General features: G+C 39.1%; 1 long non-coding RNA gene across 1 annotated transcript in view; it reads left to right on the top strand.

The window, feature by feature from the left end:
• Positions 1–21,126, top strand: part of LOC138760132 (uncharacterized) — a 37,940-nt gene that overhangs the window by 7,867 nt on the left and 8,947 nt on the right. The window contains exons 3-4 of the long non-coding RNA XR_011355451.1: positions 1,232–1,391; positions 7,794–7,874. This is a non-coding gene — a long non-coding RNA (uncharacterized lncRNA). The remainder of the gene's footprint in view (positions 1–1,231; positions 1,392–7,793; positions 7,875–21,126) is intronic.

Below are 21,126 nucleotides of genomic sequence, written 5' to 3' on the forward strand. Positions count from 1 at the left end.
TGTCCTGAGATAAGCTGTGAAGAACACATATTTTAAGAATAGATTACTTATGATGTTTTACCTATTTGCACTGTTTGCCATTTTGAACAAACTCAGTCATAATATTGATGCTATAAAAGTCACATTGAACTATAAAACATCTCTGATGGCTACTCTGGTGGATTCACTGTACTGATTATATTTGGCTGTTTGTGCTAACCTTCTCCACCATTTATGAGAGAAAAAAATCCATGCATCAGATTTACAACACAACATCCACAGATATTAAAAATAAAACACAGCCATGGATCTATCTAGTTGTAGAAATGTAGCAGCTTTACTTAATTTGCCAAAGGCAGATTTTTATCAACAAATCTTGGAATGCAATCTGGATAACATACCGGGAGAATTTGGAGTCATAAAGCTTTTTGCTAGAGTTATATTTTTGATTCCCCAATAGACTTTGCCTAATCAAAAGAACTTGTTTTTTGATGATTTATGAAAGTTTTGGTATCCATACCCGAAGTCAGAAGAAGCACACAAATCCATGTGGTAGTATGAGATTAGCTTTTGTCTTTGGGAGGGAATCAGTATTGGCTGGAATTTTCCTGAGATGAGTCTGCTGCCTACCTTACTCAGTCCCTCCCTGCCCAAATTTATCTGATTCAGATCCTTAAGTCTGAACTTTTTAAAAAAATTTTGACCTACAAGCCCGTGCCGCCCAATTACACCTAATTGACTAAGAACCTCTTGTTTATTTTGAACTGTGGTGGAAATCAGAGCACCCGGAGGAAACCCATGCATACATGGGGAGAATGTGCAAACTCATTACAGACAGCATGGGATTCGAACTCGATTCCCATTTGCTGGTGCTGTAACAGCATCGTGCTAACCACGACACTAACCTTGCCTCCTTTGCCATGAAAACTGTCCTGGAATCAAGCAGTGAACACCAAAATATCAGCAGGGTTTCCAGTGACATAATCAGGTGACAAGTAGGGCCAGGACATGCCCCACCTACAAAAGTCCTCTGAGAATCTTTGTCAAATCACAGACACCCATCCCTGTTATTGCTGTCAAGATATTTCAGAGATTCTTAGCATCCTTATCATATAGAAATATTCAAAAGATATTTTGATGAAAAAAAACAATTAAAATTATTTTTAAAAACCCTAAAATTTAATGAGAATCCAAATAAGAATGAGAAAATATATTTTTTAAATGTATTTATGCTCATCTTTCTTCCATACAGCTCTATAAAACCAATAGAAAAGAATGGTTTCTCTCTAGCCACATGAAGCCCCTGGAAAGGAATGGGTTCTCAGACACTACTCAAGGTATAACCTGGCACACAAAAATGAGAGCAGACTTCTCCTGTGGAGTCCAGTATGGAAAATGCTTGGCAGCCATAAGTAAGTGATAATTCTGCCTTGCCCGCAGGAAAAAAGAATCTCAGGGTTGTATGTGATGTCATGTATGCAATCTGACAATAAATCTGAAATCTGAACCATGGGAGGGATGGAGATTTGGATTTTGAGGAAGTTTTCAGAAGGCATTTCCACACATAATTGCTGGGTTTTATCAACAAATGCAAGACAAAAGGTTTGGCCTGTGATAAGAAACAGTGTATGTACATTTATAAAATGGATTGTTTGATATTTCATTTAAATCATCAGACTTTTATTTTCATAATCATTTCAGGTAAATATTGCTGTGATTTAGAGAAGCACATAACAATGTAAAATATTCTAAATTTCATATTTAGCCTATAAATATTTATTTACTGAATAAATGTGCCAGTAATTCTAATGTTCATGCAAACTTATACTTTATGACCCATTATCAATCCCTGTAGTTAATTGAAGGAATTTGTTTTCCATTACATAGAAAAACAATGTTTTCCTTACTCTAAGGAGAGAAAAATATGTCACACCCATATATGAATAAAATATGCTGCATAAGCAGGCCATGGTTACTTACTTCTTGCCTTACAAGCATAAATTTCCAATGCACATGCAACATTTTACTCATGGATGCTGCAGATTTGTTTAATGTTTATTTAACTTAAACTATGCAATTTATCCAGCCTGACATCGTGCACCATTTCATTCACAAAAAAAAAACATTTATCGGTTGAGGACAGCGACCTTGATATTAGTATGAATATGTGCAGTTTTACCTGTGAAGGTACAGAAGGTCATAACAAATTGATAAAGCCAACATGATTTAAAATGTTCGGCACACAGTTCAAAAGTTGGCATTATAAAATTTAATAGCCTGGCAGATAAATATAAATATTTATCTATAGCCATATCTATGTTTTTCTATTTGCTTAAAATTCTTGTAAACCTGTTACCTCAACTCATGGCATCAAGTTATAAAGAGTCAACCTAATTGCACTATGTTGAGGGTTATATGGAGATTTCAAGAAGACCTATGATGTTTCCGTTTTCTTTTACTAGCTGTGAAAAAAAAAATTGATGACAGAAAGACAGAAATAAAGTAGGCATCAATTTAATTTTTCTTTAAAACATAACAGGTCAGCCGACAGAACTGCTTTAAGGAGCCATTTTTTTTTAAATTGGAAAGAATCTTCAAAGTAGAAGCATGCTTGTTTCTTCAATGGGTTGGGGAAAATGAAACAACAAAGCTAATTACAAAATGATCATTGGTTCACTAATAAGTCATCAACATGCATCCCTTGCTGGGAGCGTGAATACAGCTTGATAGTAGGAAAGGCGAAGTTAATGAAAATTTTCATCGAACATGCATAATCTGGGCAAAATTTGCACCTGTGCAGCTGTTAGAGATAAAATGAGCCGAACACTGTACCCTTGCCTGAATCTCTGCAGTAGTTCAGACAGTTGTAAATGCCTTGAGTAGAAACATTGAGTACTGTTAATGGATAGGTTTATTTTAAACCATGCCATCTGCTATCAATCACAGAGAAGTATGGGAACAAGTTGGCTGTGCTCCCTTCTGTGAGCTGATAGAGATAGGGCTCCAACATACTGGAACATTTAATCCCAGGAGAATAAAACATCAAACTCACTCACCAGCCTCACTAACAATAATAAAATAAATGCTTTCTCCTAAAGGTGACATTCCTAATTTATGATTATTTGTGTCTATAAAGTGTATTCTTTGGCACTTGGCTCATTTGTACTGTCTCACGATAAGAACATTATTTTAGAGCTGCTTCCATTACATTGGAATTCTTATTTTCTCTCTCTTTCCTGAACACCATCAGGTGATCAAGGAGTTAACTGATTAGTCATCGGGAGCTACTTGTATACAATATGAATAGCAATCTGAGAGATGTTCATACAATATCTTTCAAAATAATATTTAGCAAGAATATCTATGAAAGCTTTCAGGGTTGATCTAATTTTTTAACTATTTTGGTTCATTTTGAAAGACAACTGTCAGTTACTATGTGCAATAAAGAAATCAGGTACATTACTAATCAGGGAAATGGGCCTGTATGTAATTTATTGCTTTCTCTGTACTTTTTCATTTTTTTTGTTATAATGATAACTACTGAGCAAATGATTAAGGATAAGTTTTAACCTACTGATCACATGAGACAAAACAGAAGCTTTCTTTGAGGCTGGCTTAGCGGTTTAGCGCAGTACCTTTACAGTGCCAGCAATCTGGACCGTACTAGGGAGTCTATACGGAGTTTGTCCATTCTCCCTGTGTGTGCGAGGGTTTTCTCCAGGTGCTCTGGTTTCCTCCCACCTTTGAAAATTTACCAGGGTTGTAGGTTAATGGGGTGTAAATTTGGCATGGACTTTTGGGCTGAAATGGCCTGTTACTGTGCTGTATGTCTATTTTTTTTTTAAATTACAAATAATAGTGTTTGTGGAAAACTTCTACATGCAAGAATGATGACTTAATTCAGTAAATTTTCTAATGCATGCAACATAGTACAAGTTTTACAAGAACAATGTTTACTAGTATAGTATAAGAAAGTTTTCATAATCTGTTAAGCAATGTCTGTATTTTCTTTGAAACTAAAAATAATAATCTCTCTGGAAAATCCATTCAGGGAACTGAAAGGTTTCCAGAATATTAGCAGTCAATACTTTCATCTCAGATCAAGGTTATATGCTGACTCTCCATTAATCTTTGGTGATTGGCTTTTGGTGGGAAATGGCATATAAAAGGAATTAAATTATTGATTTGTTACCGCAATGCTGAAAAGTGTGCAGAGTCTGGGAAACAGAAAGCATCCAAATATAAAGCCAAATGGGATTGAAATAGTGAACATTGCTGAGTAGCTGACTGGGTTGGTAACATGGTACAGATGTGGAATTAAGAAATTAGGAAAAAAATATACAACTGTGCACATTTACCACTAAGAATTGAAGAATGTATGGTTTTGTTTCTTTTTTTAGCAGTGTATGATAACCAGTAAATATTGACAGCATGTCATGAAATAACAATCATGTTGGCATTGCCTTTTTTAACGTTTTTGTAAAATGTTGCTTTCAATGTATGTGATAGTACAGATTCTATCACCAATGAGTATATGTACAGATGGTAGTGTAGGAAGACTGTGATTGGCTGAGAGCATAACCACACCTACTGGCAGGTCTTAAAGGATTGCTCCTAGCCAGACCAGATCATTCTGGACTGGTCAACCTACTTGTGATATGCTCCAGTCTTTTAGTTAATAAAAGCCTTGGTTTGGATCAATAAGTCTTTCAATGCGCACTACAATGTACTAATCTGGCTGCATTTTCTTGAAACAACTCTACCAAATCAGTACAAGAATAATATTATCTTAATCAGTACTGTAAGAAGGTCCATGCACTCAAGCCATTCTAGATGCTGAATGTAAATGTAGGGTGGCCTGATGTTTCAATGCAGTACAGGGAAGCCTGCTGTATTGTTGTAGTATCCAATGTTCTTGATGGGAGATAAAGCAAGTTACAGCTCTCTGACCCAGTCCTGAAAGCAGCAGCAGGAAATAGCATTGTGAATTCTTGCTGGAAGTGGTTTCATTGATCATACTTACAGATGCATCAATGAAATCCCAGTTATTCGCTGACTGTGAAGTGCTTAGGACATATTTGAATATAAAGCCATTACATATATTATGTTGTACTTCATCTACATTGATGTACTTGAACTTCAAAAACAAGATATCATAAAAGTCGTACAGATATACTTTAAAAAAGAGGACTATTCCAACCTATGTTTACACATCAAATTTGAGTACTAAAGCAGGAGGAGATATCAATATGCCTCCTCTGGAACTAATGGATAAGTTCATAATCAAAGTATCAGTGGTAGAAACTATCCCATTAAAAGTTCTGATAACCTTTAATCAAATCTCCACCATCCGTCCTCCAGCTTCTCCACAGAATAAATTAGTGCTATCATAGCAGGAACCTATTTCCACAAAGTTTTTGAAAGGAATATCGTAACTTTCAAATATCTGAATTTATTGGCCAAATTTCTTAAGTGTTAGATACTGTTTAAACTACATACGATATATTTATTGCTATTCAATATACACAACTGATGTTGAAAATGAAAATCCTCATATGTAAAGTAGCACAATAATAAAGCTCATTTGCAGAAGGCAGCAGTCTCATGAAGTGAACAGAATTTCTCAGTGATAATGATATCTTTGGGATATCCTTTCACTTGTATTAAATAATAATGGTATTTGTGAACACATATTCCTCTGAGTTAAATTTAGACATAGAGCACAGTAACAGGCCATTTTGGCCCATGAGTCCATGCCACCCAATTTTCACCCAATTAACCTACATTGCCAGTAAGTTTTGAATTGTGGGAGGAAGCCAGAATTGTGGGAGAAAGCCAGAATATTATTCTGTCTGCATGGAAAACCAATGCAGACTCCTTATAGACAGCGTGGGATTTGAACCCCAGACCCAGTTGCTGGTGCTATAATGGCATTGTGTACACCAACCATGCTGCACAGTTGCAGATTGCTCACATATAATCCACAGCCTACAACAGCGAATGGCAATTTTACTCTTTTCATTGCATTTAGAAAGTAAGTTGATCATTTAAAAAGATTTTCCATTGCTAGAGTTTACTTGGCAGAAGAGCAGATACTTTTTGTGATGTGGTGCACTCAAGGGAATGGTACTGGGCATCAACAAGAAAAATACTGACACAGTCACGCTAACATTACCATTCTCAGACTTTTCTGCTTACTGGCTAGAAATTCTTAGCCTATTTTTTAAATTGTTTTTGTCTCCTCTTGTGATTCAGTTTGTGCTGAATCCCAATAACTATTTAATAACCTCCTAGCAAACACAATTTGAGGATGTTGTCAGCATGAGCAGTTTAGAGAGTCTGTTGGAAAAAAAAACTCTATGGTACAATAACTCTCATTAAAATAGGCAGAGACAAGAACAATATGTGGTAATAAAGGAGGTTGCACAATTGACATTTGTCGATGCATGTCAGCATGTTCTGACTTCCAAGAACTAAAGCTAACAGCAATGACCACTGACCACACATTTGTTGCCAATATTCAGATGTGGAACAACGTTACCATCGCTTGACCAGCCTAGTGTTTTCTGGTGCCTTCCTGTTACCAAGAAGTGCATTGTTGAATTTCAACACATCCACTCTTAGCAATAATATTGTCCTTTCTTCATTTTAGTTTTATTTTGTTCCTGTTGTATTATTAGAATCCTGAGTCAAAGGTTTGACTGGTGAACAACTACACACCTGTCAATCTTTATCTCTTTTAAATTTCTTGTTTAGAATAACATAATGGGTTGGATCTTGCTGGGAGTAGGACTTCTTGCTGCATGGCTCATTAGTAGTTACTTTATACCATGTCCTTTAACTCAACAATGCTTTGGGCCAGAACTTGAAGGAAGTATGAGCTAATACAAGTGAGGCGAACAACAGGGCATCTCAGACTTTAGGGATCTTTGGTACAGGCAGTATATTACCCTAATCAATGAGATTTTAAGATTAAGAAAGGAACAAGTGCATGACTGAGAGGAGTGATGAACTAAAGCCAACAAGGTAAAGAAAGAAAACCAGAAATAAACATTGCATTAAGATAGGGAGAAAAGAGACAGAAAGTGAATGACATTTACAGTTTTTAAGTTCTGAGAACAATTTATCACTTGAATGACTCTGAATCTATTATTTATTAAATTTCTATCCCAGTAAGTTTGATTAAAATTATATGAACAATTACTATGTCATTCAAAAGAGTGACCAATTAATTACAAGATTTAATTTTCCGTGGTGATTTTAATATATAATTAACCTGCAAATTTAGTAAGTTCCTAAAAATTACATGGAGCCCAAACATGAGACATGACCTCCAAGAACCAAAACATGAACAAACTATAAATCCAGCAACAAGTTTTAGAGACTGGCTTTTTTAATAATCAGATAAACAGTATCATAAAAGCAACCCAACCCAAAATGTTGATGGCCTATTTCTCTCCATGGAGATTGCCTGGCCTGCTGAGACTCTCCATCTCCTTTTTGCTCAATGAACTTTCTGGCTGATCTGCAGAGTAGTTAATGAGTAGTCATTAAATTTTTTTTTTTCATTTAGAAAAGACATTCATCAATCTCACAGCCTGCAGGAAGAAGCAATTTATGAATGGTAGGGATCCTTGATAATTATTTTAGAACTATTCAAGCAACGGTCCCAGTGAATGTTAGTAATAGAGGAAAGGAAGACACTAGAGATCTTCTCAGCCACCTAAATGATCTTCTATATTGACTTCCAGTCCAATTGCTAAATTAAGATTTCCTCTTAGTCAGCTGAGAATATTTTTTTTTTACTATTGCAGACCTATGGACTTCAGAGTGGTTGATGTGGCCCATGCAGAATTTGTGGACGTTGCCACAGGTGGGACAGGTTGCCTTCAGAGGTGAGTGGATAGGCAGTGTGAAAGGTGATGAACCCTCTGGGTGTTTCCCTATTTTCCCAACATTAATACTCAAGGTTCTCAGTGCCATCCTGGCTGCTTATTCCCAACTTTAAGCCAGTCTTTTTTTCCATGTGGTTGAGGATATTTAGCTTTCTTTACCTAGGATTTTAGAAAAGTTCCTGGAAAACTCTTGACAAGATGTTGTCAGCAGAGGTATGCAGAGTAACCAATTCTGAGAAGGTTCAACATTGTCACTTTGCAATTTGCTGCAGCTTTTTCAATGTCACAACGGTGACTTCACTTCAAGAGGTATTTTAGGATGTCTAGAGGCTGTGAAAGATACAATAAACATCCAAGTTTCTTTCATTTACACATGCAAAACTATGATATAGAAGAAATGTTATTTCTGTGTATTTCCGATGAATGGTCATCCACCAATGAATATTTTCAGCATTTTCAATTTCACTTCCTTGTAACACTATGTAAATGAACAGATTAATCAGTGAGAGTGATTTACTGTTTACATTCTTGGTTATGTTCTTCATGGTCTATTGTTCTTTCTTCAACCTGTGCTCATTTATCTCCAGAAGCAGCATAACCAGGAGGTGCTTCAAAGATTCTTCGCTGACGAAATATCGTTATGGTTTTACGCATGAAAAATCCCATCTGTCAATTATCTCAGTGAACCCATATCAAATTTTAAATCTAGCTCAATCTTCATTTTCAAGTGGTATCGATATGCTCCATTGATTGTACCACAAGTTTGCACATATCTGCAATCCAACAAACAGCCTGACTTTGCCTGTTATCTCTTCCTGTGATTTGGAAAAGAGGGTGTCTAATTGAGTGCCAGAATATGCATCAACATGAACTGTTTTAAGTGTTCCCTAATTAGGTGGTCTGGTCATAATGATCTCAATTTTATTGCTCAGAAATCAGTAGGAAGTGGTATATTTGGATTTCCAGAAGATGGCCGATAAGGTGTTCTACAAAGGATTTCTGCTGAGGATGCATGGAATTAGGGGTAATGTATTATCATGGATAAAAGATCAGCAGAGAGTTGGGACAATTGAATGTTCCTCTGGTTAGCAATCAGTGGTGAGTAGGGTGCTGCAGCAATATCAAAATGATTTGGAGAAGGGCATTAGGCATAGCATAACTAATTTGCTGATTTCACTAAATTGAGTGGAAAAGTAAATTGTGTAAATAAATGGATAGGTTAATTGAGTGGGAAAGGGTCTGTCAGCTTGAGTGCAATGTTGGTAAATGTGAGGTAAACTACTTTGGAAGGAAGAAGAGTAAATTGGAACATCACTTAAATGGTGAAAGATTACACCATGCTGTAATGCATGTACATGAATCACAAAAATTCGTTTTCAGGTTCGGCAGGAAATCAAGAAGGCAAACGGGATGTTGGTCTTCATTGCTGGAGAGGTTGAATTTAAGAACAGGGTACTGGTGAGGCTGTGCTTGGAGTACTGTGTGCAATTCTGTTTTTCTTGAGTCGTTGGCCTCATCACCAACAACGATGAGTCACTCTAAAGAGAAAAGATGGAAAATGTTGTGAAATGGTTTGAGAGTAACAACCTGAGTCTCAATGTGGACAAGATGACGGAAATGAATGTGGACTTCAGAAGGACAAAGAATGACCATCCTCCACTATACATCAGCAATTCTGTAGTAGAGAGAGTGGAGAGCACCAAGTTTCTTGGTGTTCACATAACTAGTGACCTATTGTAGACACTCAGCATCTACTCACTGGTCAGAAAGGCACAACAGCAACTACACTTCCTGACAGGACTGAAATGGGTAAGGCACCCGGCCACCATTATGACAACTTTCTTTAGGAGCTCTATTGAGAACTTCCTGGCTGGCTGCATTACAGCGTGGTACGATTGCTGCAAATAAATGGATCAGAGGTCAATCCACAGGACTATAAAAGTGGCAGAGAGGATCACTGGAGCCTCCCTCACCCTCATCAATGTGGAATACTGGGATCATTGTCTGAAGAGGGTGTGTAAAATCATTGAGGACCCCTTCCACTCTGCACATAGCATCTTTCAGCTGTTCCTGTAAGGGAAGACATACAGGAGGATCAGAGCCAGCACCACCAAAGGTATTACTCACACTCACCATATGACACTCTCATATTCATGAAGCAAATTTTATTTATTTATTTGTATAGAAGTTCTACTTGTCCTGCATTTGTACTGTTTGTCTGTATTTGAGTTATATCTGGTTGTATCTTTGCATGTGTTTTGCACCGAGGATCGGATGAACTTGTTAATCAGATGACTATAAACTTAACTTGTCTTGGAGGCAAGTGTAGAAGAGGTTCACCAGGTTGATTTTGGAAATGATTAAGGAGAGAATGAGTAGCCTGAAAACCCATCTGTTTCAAACAGGCATCATTCATACCGGTATCGACCAGTAGCATTTACATCAACAGTGATGAAGTGTTTTGAAAGGCTGGTAATGAAGCATATCAGCTCTAATCTGAGCAGTGATATGGATACATTCCAGTTCACCTATTGTAGTAACAGGTCTATGGCAGAGCCATCTTATTGGCTCTACACAAACTCTGGAACACCTGGCCAGCAAAGATGCATACATCACAATGTTCTGTATTAACTTAGTTCGGCATTTTACCACATCATCCCCTCAAAATTGATCAGAAAATTCCAAACCCTTGAAGTCAACACACCACTGTGTGATTGGATCATGGATTTCCTCACCTCCAGACCACAATCAGTGAAGATTGATGAGTACTTCTCCTCCACAATCTCCATCAATATTGGAGAACCACAGGGATATATTCTTAGCCCCCTGCTCTACTCACTTTACAACTACAACTGTATGGTTCAGTACAACAATAACACCATCTACAAATTTGCTAACGATACCACAGGAGAGAGTTGAATAAAGGAAGCTGATTAGTCAGCATACAGGATGGAGATTGAAAACTTGGCTGAATGGTCCACCAACAACTTGCACTCAGTGTCACCAAAATGAAGGAGCTGATTGTTGACTTCAGGAATGGAAAGCCAGAGGTATACAATCCAGTGATTAATGGGGGATCAAAGGCAAAGAGGGTGAGCAAATTTAAGTTATTGGGAGTCACTATCTTGAAGGATCTTTCCTGAACCCAGCACACCAATGGCATCGTGAAGAAACCTCATCAGCGCCTCTACTTCCTCAGGAGTTTGCAGAGGTTTGGTATGACACGGGAAACCCTGGCAAATTTCTACAGCAGTGTGGTGGAAAGTGAGCTGGCAAGCTGCATCATGGTCTGGTATGGAAACGCCAATCCCCCCAAGTGTAAAGCCCTCCAAAAGGTAGTGGACATAGCCCAGTACATCACAGGCAAAACCATCTCCACTATCAAGCATATCTATAGGGAACACTGCCATTAGAGAGCACCAGCGATCATTAAAGCCCCTCACCACCCAGCACATGCTCTGTTCTCACTGTTGCTATCAGGAAAAAGTTATAAGTGCCATAAGAATCGCACCACGAGGTTCAGGAACAGCTGCTACGCCCCCACCATCAGAGCCCTCAACGAAAAACTCAAAGACTAATTTAAGGACTCTTACTTGTAGACTTTATTGACTTTCTTTTCACTCTCTGTATTATACAGTTTGTTTACATTTGTTATTTGTTTACATTTCTTCATTTGTTTACATTTCTTCATTTGTTTACATTTTTTTACTACCAATTAGTAGTAATTCTTCCACACAGACAGATAAAAAGGAATCTTAGGGTTGTATGTGATGGCATATATGTACAAAAATTTTGAAATATGAAATATGTATATGAATATACTTATTGAGTGGGGATGTGGGGATCTTATTGGAACATATAAAATTATGAAAGGATAGAAACAGGAAGGTTGTTTTCACTGGTTGGTGAAACTAGATCAGCTGTACATAATCTCAAGATTCAGGGATGTTAATTTAAGACAGAGAAGAACTAAAGAGGTGTAGTAGAAAGTGTGCTGGAACTATTTCTCCCAGAGAGTAGTGATTCTGCAATTCTCTGCCTAATGTAGCAATAGATGCTTCCTTATTAAATGCATTTAAAACACAAAGAAATATATTTTTGCAGTAAAAATACAATGCTGGAGAAACTCAGCAGGTCAAACAGTGTTCTTTATCCTTCCTTTGGCTTAGATTCGCAGACGAAGATTTATGGAGGGGTAATGTCCACGTCAGCTGCAGGCTCGTTTGTGGCTGACAAGTCCGATGCGGGACAGGCAGACACGGTTGCAGCGGTTGAAAGGAAAAATTGGTTGGTTGAGGTTGGGTGTTGGGTTTTTCCTCCTTTGTCTTTTGTCAGTGAGGTGGGCTCTGCGGTCTTCTTCAAAGAAGGTTGCTGCCCGCCGAACTGTGAGGCGCCAAGATGCACGGTTTGCGGCGATATCAGCCTACTGGTGGTGGTCAATGTGGCAAGCACCAAGAGATTTCTTTAGACAGTCCTTGTACCTCTTCTTTGGTGCACCTCTGTCACGGCGGCCAGTGGAGAGCTCGCCATATAACACGATCTTGGGAAGTGATGGTCCTCCATTCTGGAGACGTGACCTACCCAGCGCAGTTGGATCTTCAGTAGCGTGGATTCAATGCTGTCAGCCTCTGCCATCTCGAGTACTTCGATGTTAGGGATGAAGTCGCTCCAATGAATGTTGAGGATGGAGCGGAGACAAAGCTGGTGGAAGCGTTCTAGGAGCTGTAGGTGATGCCAGTAGAGGACCCATGATTCGGAGCCAAACAGGAGTGTGGGTATGACAACGGCTCTGTATAACAAGCCATGAAAGACCTCAACAATGAAGACGCAGTTTACATCTGGTACCGCACAGATGGCAGTCTCTTCAATTTGAGGTGCCTGCAAGCTCACACGAAGACAGAAGAGCAACTTGTCCGTGAACTACTCTTTGCAGACAATGCCGCTTCAGTTGCCCATTCAGAGCCAGCTCTTCAGCGCTTGACGTCCTGTTTTACGGAAACTGCCAAAATGTTTGGCCTAGAAGTCAGCCTGAAGAAAACTGAGGTCCTCCATCAGCCAGCTCCCCACCATGACTACCAGCCCCCCCTACATCTCCATCGGGCACACAAAACTCAAAACGGTCAACCAGTTTACCTATCTCGGCTGCACCATTTCATCGGATGCAAGGATCGACAACGAGATAGACAACAGACTCGCCAAGGCAAATAGCGCCTTTGGAAGACTACACAAAAGAGTCTGGAAAAACAACCAACTGAAAAACCTCACAAAGTGTTCTTGAAATAGCAAAGTTAAAAATATATAACTGATATTTTGGGCTTGAGCCCTTCATCAACATATGGTAGAATGTCAGCAGGGGTCCAAACAAAAGAGTAGGGGGGCAGGCATAGTTACAAAGGCAGGAGGTGGTAGGTGAGAAGGGAGGGAGGGACACCAGCGATCAGGGGAGGACAGGAGGAATGGCTAAGTGAATAGAGAGGGAAGGGGGGAGCAGAGCTGGAAAGCGGAAGGAGAGGGGGAAGGAGTAGCGGGGAGAGGAGAGCAGGTTAGCAGAAACCAGAAAAGTTAATGTTAATGCCATCTGGCTGGAGAGTGACTGTTCGGTTTTGTTCCTCCAATTTCCAGGTGGTTTTGGTGGGATAGTACATAAAGCCATGTACAGACATGGAAGTGTAACAAAGAAACTGAAATGGTTGGCACCTATCTGGGAGTTCTCTGTCACTGGTGCAGATGGAGCCAAGGTGCTCAGCAAAGCGATCTCCCAATCTGCACCTAGTCTCTCCGAGGTAGAGAAGGCCACAAAAGGAGCACCAGATGCAGTAAATCAGTCCTGCGGATACACAAGTGAAATGTTACATCACTTGAAAGGCCTGTTTGATGCCAAGGACTATGGTGTGGGAGGAGGTCTTGGCGCAAGTGTGGCCCCTTCTGTGGCCATGGGAAGGTGCCAGGGGAGCGATTGGTGAAGAAGGATGACTGAAGGAGGACGTTACGGAGGAAGTGATCACTACAGAAGGGAAAGGGGTGGAGTGGGGAATATGTTTCTGGTAGTGGGATCCTGTTGTAAGTGCCAAAAATTCGAGAAGAAAATGTGTTGGATGCTGAGGCTTTATCTTTTGCTGGTGGGATGGAAGGTGAGGATAAAGGGAATTCTATGTTTGTTGCATCTGGAGGTAAAGGGAGCCAGGGCAATTTTTTTTTTGCACTGTAGTGGAATCACAGGTTATGGAGAACAGCAGGGAAGAGGAGCTTAGTCCATAGTGAGAGCAGCCATAATCTTATTGAATAGCAGATCAGGCTTGAAGGGCTAGATGTCCGACCACTGCTCCTATTCCTTGTGCTCTCATGAATTCCATTAAGCCAAAGTACAAGGGTTCATGTGTGAAGAAGGTGTGTTTAGAGTTTTACATTCAATTTCCTGCTGCACCCTGCAAATGAATCAAAACAATGCAGATGCTGGCAGTCATGAAATAAAACACATTATCAAAAGGTTATTGATGTGTATTGTTGACTTTGTTTCTCTTTCCACAGGTGCTGAATGACCTTCTGAGTGTTTCCAGCCTTATTTTTTGTTTTTATATGTTGGCATGAGCAGTACTTTATGCCTCAGGCTGAACCAGTCTTCCTCTACTACTTTACTTATGTTGTCCCTGCTGCTTTAACATATGAGCTACAGATGAACTGAGAGCAAATGGACTTTCCCACACAGAGCTTCCTATGAAGCTAAATAAAAAAAAGTGCACCATACTCACAGTTCAACATTCCTACTTCAAACATGATCACTGAACAATCTACTTTCTCACACTTTAAGCACAGGATGTGAGTGACAGTGGGTGTACATATTTCTTGTCCATGTAATGCTTCCCTCCCTAATTCCAGAGAGTCATTTTTCTTTCTTACAAATATGAATTACACACTGACAGAAATCCAACTGAAAAGCACAGTGGACAAGTATAATGGAAATAGCTTAACAGAAAAATTATGACAGCTGTAAGTGTGAAGTGAACATTTTCTAAGAAATGCATTTCATTGACAGGAACTGTGCTCAGTGAAACGGGAAAAGGTGGTAACATTTCAGGCCAAAGGTCCTTCATCAGACTATATTTTGGTTTCCAACATTTTCCCTTTTTATTTCAGGTTTCCAGGGTCTGCAATTCTTTTGATTTTCATTTTGCCATTGTCATAATTTGACTGCTCATAGGGACAAATAGAAGGCCACAATTATCTCACCACATTTCCAGGGCTATTCATTTATATTCCTACTCAGGTGCAGCTAAGTCTAAATGTCTGAAGGCAGATGAGGAAAAGATGGATTTTCACTGTGAAAATTATCGTTGTTCATTGTATTTGCTTAGGTGCTAAGCTTGACCATGAATGTGAGGTTTGGGGAGAATTTCCAATGTCTATGCATTTGCTGCTCCCCAGAAAATGGCTACATAAGATTCAAGATTCAATTTACTGTCATATTTGCTACCGGCAGAAATTGCCTCAGCCCCTCTTACGGACTTACAATCAGAGAGAAAAACAAAAGAGAATGTGTGTCCCCCCCCCCCCCCCCCATCACCCCCAGAGTTACCGAGTGTCTATAGATTTGCCTCCAGAGCTTCTGCAGCCCCTGCAATCCAGTCCAAATCATTCGCAACCTGAGCCCCAGATAAATAACCTCCAGCATGGTCAGGGACCCTCCAGCACCCTCACCACCACATTGCATCCCGGTTCTGATGTCTGGTACCCCTCCAGCTAGTTTGAGCCAGTTTCCAGCAGTCTGCATCCTGGAACGAATCTCCAGCATCCCACAGCTTCCCCAGGTTCTTCGCCTTGAGTCGCCAGCAGCCCACCACATGCCCTGGTCCCTCAGCCGCACAGTGACCTCACTTGTTCTCCGTCATGGTTACTGTCCCTGCAGGTCTTCTCCTCCACTTCTCCCTCACAGACAGTGCATCATCCTCCAGTCCTCTGGACCCTTGCTTTCCCCGGAGTCTGCAGCCCCTCATGGTTGCTGCCAATGTATAAGCGTCATCGTCTTGGGCGCAGACCCACAGTCATGTGATTTCAGCTAAAGCCACCATCGACTCCCTCAGCGGGCTGTTCTAAGCCCATGCAGAGCTGACAGCAGTCGACTGGGAGGCGCTGCATCTCCGCTCCCTCACTCTCTGCACTTCCACACCAATGGCAGCACTGCCGCTACAGCGGCTCTGGCAGCGCCACCATCTTCATAAGGCTTCAACCTATCAAGCTCTGTCTTAAATATCACAGCGACCTGATCTCCACAACCATCTGTGTCAATAAATTCGACAGATTTCCACCCTCTAGGTACAGAAATTTGTCTACATCTCTGTTCAAAGCAAACACCCTTCAATCCTAAACTTGTGCCCCTCCTATCCTAGTCTCACCCACCATGGGAAATAACTTTTCTACATCTAGTCTTTCTATGCCCTTCAACACTCAAAGTGTTTCAATGAGATCTCCTCTCATTCTCCTAAATTCTAACAAGTACGGGCCAAGAGCTGTTAAACACTCCTCATATGATAAACCTTTCATTCTCAGAATCATCCTGGTCAGCTTCTTCTGAACCAGCTCCAATGTCAGCTTTTCCTTTCTTAAATGAGGAGCCCAAAACTGCTCACAATATTCAAATATCACATCCCTGCTCTTTTATTCTATTCCTCTTGAAATGAATGCCAGTGTAGCATTTGCCTTCATCACCACTTGCACAACATATAAGTTAACCGTAAGGCTATCCTGCAGAAGGATTCCTGATTCCTCTGCATCTGAGTATTTTCAATTTTCTCCCCATTTAGAAAATAGACTACCCATTTATTTCTATATACCAAAAATGCATGAATGTACATTTTCTGGCATTGTATTTTATTTGCCAGTTCTCTGCCCATTCTCCTAATTTATCTGTCCTTTTTCAGCTTTCCTGTTTCCTCAATATTACCTGCTCTTCCATGTATCTCCTTGACGTTTTCTACACCCATCCTGTGAATTGGACTGCTCTGTGAGTTGGCATGGACTCAATGGGCTGCTTTCAATGTTGTAAAAAATGAAAGCAAAAATATTCCTAAAGGGCTTGGTATATGTGAGATTGATGCCATGGTCTGGCCACGAAAGGAGAAAATCATTAGGGATAAAGTCACAGAAGTTTTAGCCCATTAACACTGATGTATCTGTGAAGTAAATATCTAGCTCTGACTGATGCCTTTCCTTTAAAGTCTTGTCCAATGCTGAATGTTCAGTAGTGAATAACAAAAAAACCCAAGCACAAAGTTGTGAGATGGATCCACTCACTCTACTAAATGTGCTCATTAAAAACTGCCAAGTTAACTAAATATTGCATTCAAGATTCAGAAGAAAAAAAAGGGAACAATATAGATACAGTGCTTTTCTAATGTTACTTTATAATCAATGCATTCAAATACAATTAGAATAAAACACTCACTATACCAGGTCACAGTTTCTATCTGCTTTATGAGACCCAGACCTAGAGTTTGTTTTAAATAGCCTTCTCACAGATGTTAGATGATGAAATGTATGTTCTTGCTCTCCAAAGTCCTGTGGGAAATTTTAGCCTCAAAAGGTTAAGTCAGAATGAAGCTGAATTAACATTGTCCGTTTGAATACTGTTAAAGAATATATAAAGCTTACTTAAAATGGTTGTTATGGCTGACAGGGCCAGACTGCGGCCTATTTAAGTTTAAAGAATCTTAACCCTTCAGTGAACTGAACCTATAAGCCATCTGTTAGAATATTCTATTGTATTAAGGACACCCCATTGTTGCATGTTGTGGACTGAATTGAATTGAAAACACTCTCATTGTGCATTGAGCTCTCAGACATGATCTGATTTTACCCTGGGAAATGCAAGATTTGCTGGTTTATTTGTAAAATCAGAAATATTTGCTCAAAATTAATTAAAGTGCATTAATTCTTCCCAATAATGTTATCCTACCTTTTGCTTACTTCAAGGTGGGAATGTTTCTCCATGGTAATGGCACCAAAACAATACCTCAAGATGGTAAGTCAGGTATATAAATCAGGTGACCTGTCAGATGTCAACACACTGGTATAATTCTCACCACATTAGGACACTGACCTCACTACTCCACATGGTTACAAGCCATGCACAGATGCTGGTTAGAAGAGAATGAGGAATTCAAATAGAAGAGAACTTAGAAAAAAATGTTCACCTTTTTCTGCACCCTTGTAATGAACCCTGCATGTTCAATTGAATGCTTATCAGGAAGACATGACAAATTTTGTTGTTTTTGAAAATAGTGTATACCTTCACCTATCCATTGGTATTAGAATGCACGTCAAGATAATAGATGAGAAAACAAGGATTTTCCTGAAGCAAACACATTAACTGACTTTAGGAAGAAAAAAAGTTATGTTTTCCTTGGATCTGAGCAGTTTTTTAGCATCTTATAAGGTGTATAGTCTCTTTTATAAAGTAGCATCATGCAACTTTTCCTGAAAGCTTTTAATCTTGAATTGGGACAAATCAGATAAGAAAATTCAAAAATATTTGGATAGTTTCCAACCATAAATCTTATCCAATTCCAGCAAACTTCAGTACTAACTCTACCAATTTCAAATAAGGGCATTATATTTTAAGGGAGATATTTCCCAAATTTTGAAATTAAGGAAGCAATTCAGCCATTAAGTCCATGTCAGCTCTATGAGCATATCCATCAGTCCCCTCAACCCACTTAATTCCTGTAACTATTCTGACTCACATGCCCATTAAATAATCCTGTCACCCATCTGCACGAGGGACAATTTACAATAGCTACTAAATCTACAAGCATGTCCTTGATACATGGGAGGAAACTGGAGATAAACCAGGTGAAATCCATATGATAACATGGAGAATACGTAAACGTCAAGCAGAATGAGGTCAGGATTAAGCCCAGGATGCTAGGATTAAGCCCAGGATGCTCGGTTGATGAAAGGTTCCAACCCAAAATGTTGACCAATTTTTAATTTTCTTTCAATACTGCTGCTCAAACCATAGAGTTCCTCCAAAAGATTCCAGAAAATGCCGTCTCTTGTAGGTCTCCATTAGTAACACCAACAGGTAGGACCTTTTGATGGGTGTGGCTTGCTATGAAGGATGTTGTTTTTGTGAGAAAATCATGTTTCAATTCATTAATTATCAGAATCTAGTTCATAATTTAATTTAAGATGTTCACAATATGTGACATCTCTTGCAGCTGCCTGTGTGTTTAAAAGTTCTTCCAATGGTAACTGAAGCAGAATGTCAATTCCACCATTCAAGGTTGAGGCAAGATCAGGGTGAGGCCGCTTATATGTTATTTCTTGAAAGAGCAAACCCCAAATTTTAGTGTGAGCAGGCAATGGATTCAGCAACCATGGAGAATTCCCAATGTGGGACACGATTTTCAGCTACTCAGCTATTTCCAGCAATTCAGATAGGCTGCCCAAAGTAAAGCAAGTGCAACAACAGCTTTAGTAGGAAGGACATTAATAATAATCATGAACCAAAGAAACATTTTAGAACAGCATTTGACAACCAGTGTGGATGGCCCACAGCTATATCTACATTTAAGTTTCTAAACCAACAAATGATGTCATGAAATTATTCTTCATTTCTTTACAAAGCTTTTCCAACATCAGATCCTTTTGGGTCTTGACTGTATTACTCCCACTAATCAGCTTAGTGTTTGGGAGAAGATACTGGTTGTGAACTCAGGTCTGAACCTCAGTTAGGTTCCATGGAGTATTTTCTGCAGTTTTGGTTGCCACACTATTGAAAGGATGTGACTACACTGGAGAGAGGACAGAGATTCAATAGGATTTTGCCTGGATTGGAGGCTTTACATCTGGGCAGAGATTGGATAAGTTGGGCTTGGTTTGCCTGGAGTAAAGTATCCTGATAGATAGATAATATGAGAGGCATAGATGGGGTAAAAGGTCAAAATATTTCTCCCATGGAAGGGGTATCAAAAATAAGAGGGCATGGTTTTAAAAAAGATCAGAAGTGAAAGTTTATGAGGGACCTCTTGCATTAAAAGACTGGGTCTTCAAAGTACAATGATTCTGTAAAGTAACTGTGGCAATTAACTTGAGTACATAAATACAGTTTGTGGGAAGGTTATTGTAAGTGGAAAACATGCTTCAGACAATGATTTGTATTGCTTTTGTCTTATGTTGACCAACTTCATTGAACCTTTTCTAAAACTAATGGCCTACCCATCTTCATTATCCCCAGAAAATTTCTTTGGTGAGAACTGCTGTTTTGTCCCATTTAGCTTTTATCTCTTCTATCTGATTCTGCAATCAAAATCCAGACTGTTACCTTTAAAGTAAAGGGAACTCCTGAAGCCTGCAAGTAGATTCTTTCAGAGGAAACATTCTCCCAGTGCTCAACAATTTCAGCTTTTTTATGCTGTTCAATTTTATAGCAGCTTCCTTGTTCCAGATTTGATATTGAGTTCAAGCACAGAGGTTTTCCCAAAAATATAACTTCATTATATCCCGAAAGCTATGCCAGACACAACACATGTTATGCTTTTGGTTAGAATGACCAATGTTTGGAGACTGGGACAAATAATTCTAATGATCCACCTCGAGTTATTCTTGGAATCACAATGAATCGTCATCTACATCCATGCCCCCCTGAACAGAAAAAAACTCTCTTCCCTCCTTCTCTAAATGTTTCCGGCAAAATAAACCTCCAGCTTCTCATCCTAACATACTTTTATGAACTAGCTAAAAATCAAGCAGCAAATGCTGAAAATCCAAAATAAAATCAGATTTATCTTGGACATTGAGCAGATCAGGTAACATCTGTGGAAAGAGAAAAAGAGTTAATAATTCAGATTGAAGACCGATGACAAGTTCAGCTTGACACAAAAGAATCTTGCCATGACAATAATCTGAAGAATCAGTTCTGGTAAAATCCCTGGTGTACCTCTCAGTTAGATGTTGAATCATAACAGCTTGCTCAAGCTTGCCACAAAATTAAAAACTTTTTTCTAAATCATGCGAAAACTGACTAACAATTCAATGTTGCATTGATACACATTATATTTCATTCTCTGACCATAACATAATTTGCAAGTCATTTCCTGCAATATTGAAATATAACTTGATCAAGTGTAATTTTTTTTGTCAAAAGCAGGAAGACCACAAAGATTCTACTTGTCATTTTTTTTTGGTGATATCCATGACACCTAAAAACATTATAATAAAAGAATGTTAATCTTATTTCTGTTCAGTATTTTTAACT

The sequence above is a fragment of the Narcine bancroftii genome, chromosome 4, assembly GCF_036971445.1.
Source record: "Narcine bancroftii isolate sNarBan1 chromosome 4, sNarBan1.hap1, whole genome shotgun sequence".
Classification (NCBI taxonomy): Eukaryota; Metazoa; Chordata; class Chondrichthyes; order Torpediniformes; family Narcinidae; genus Narcine; species Narcine bancroftii.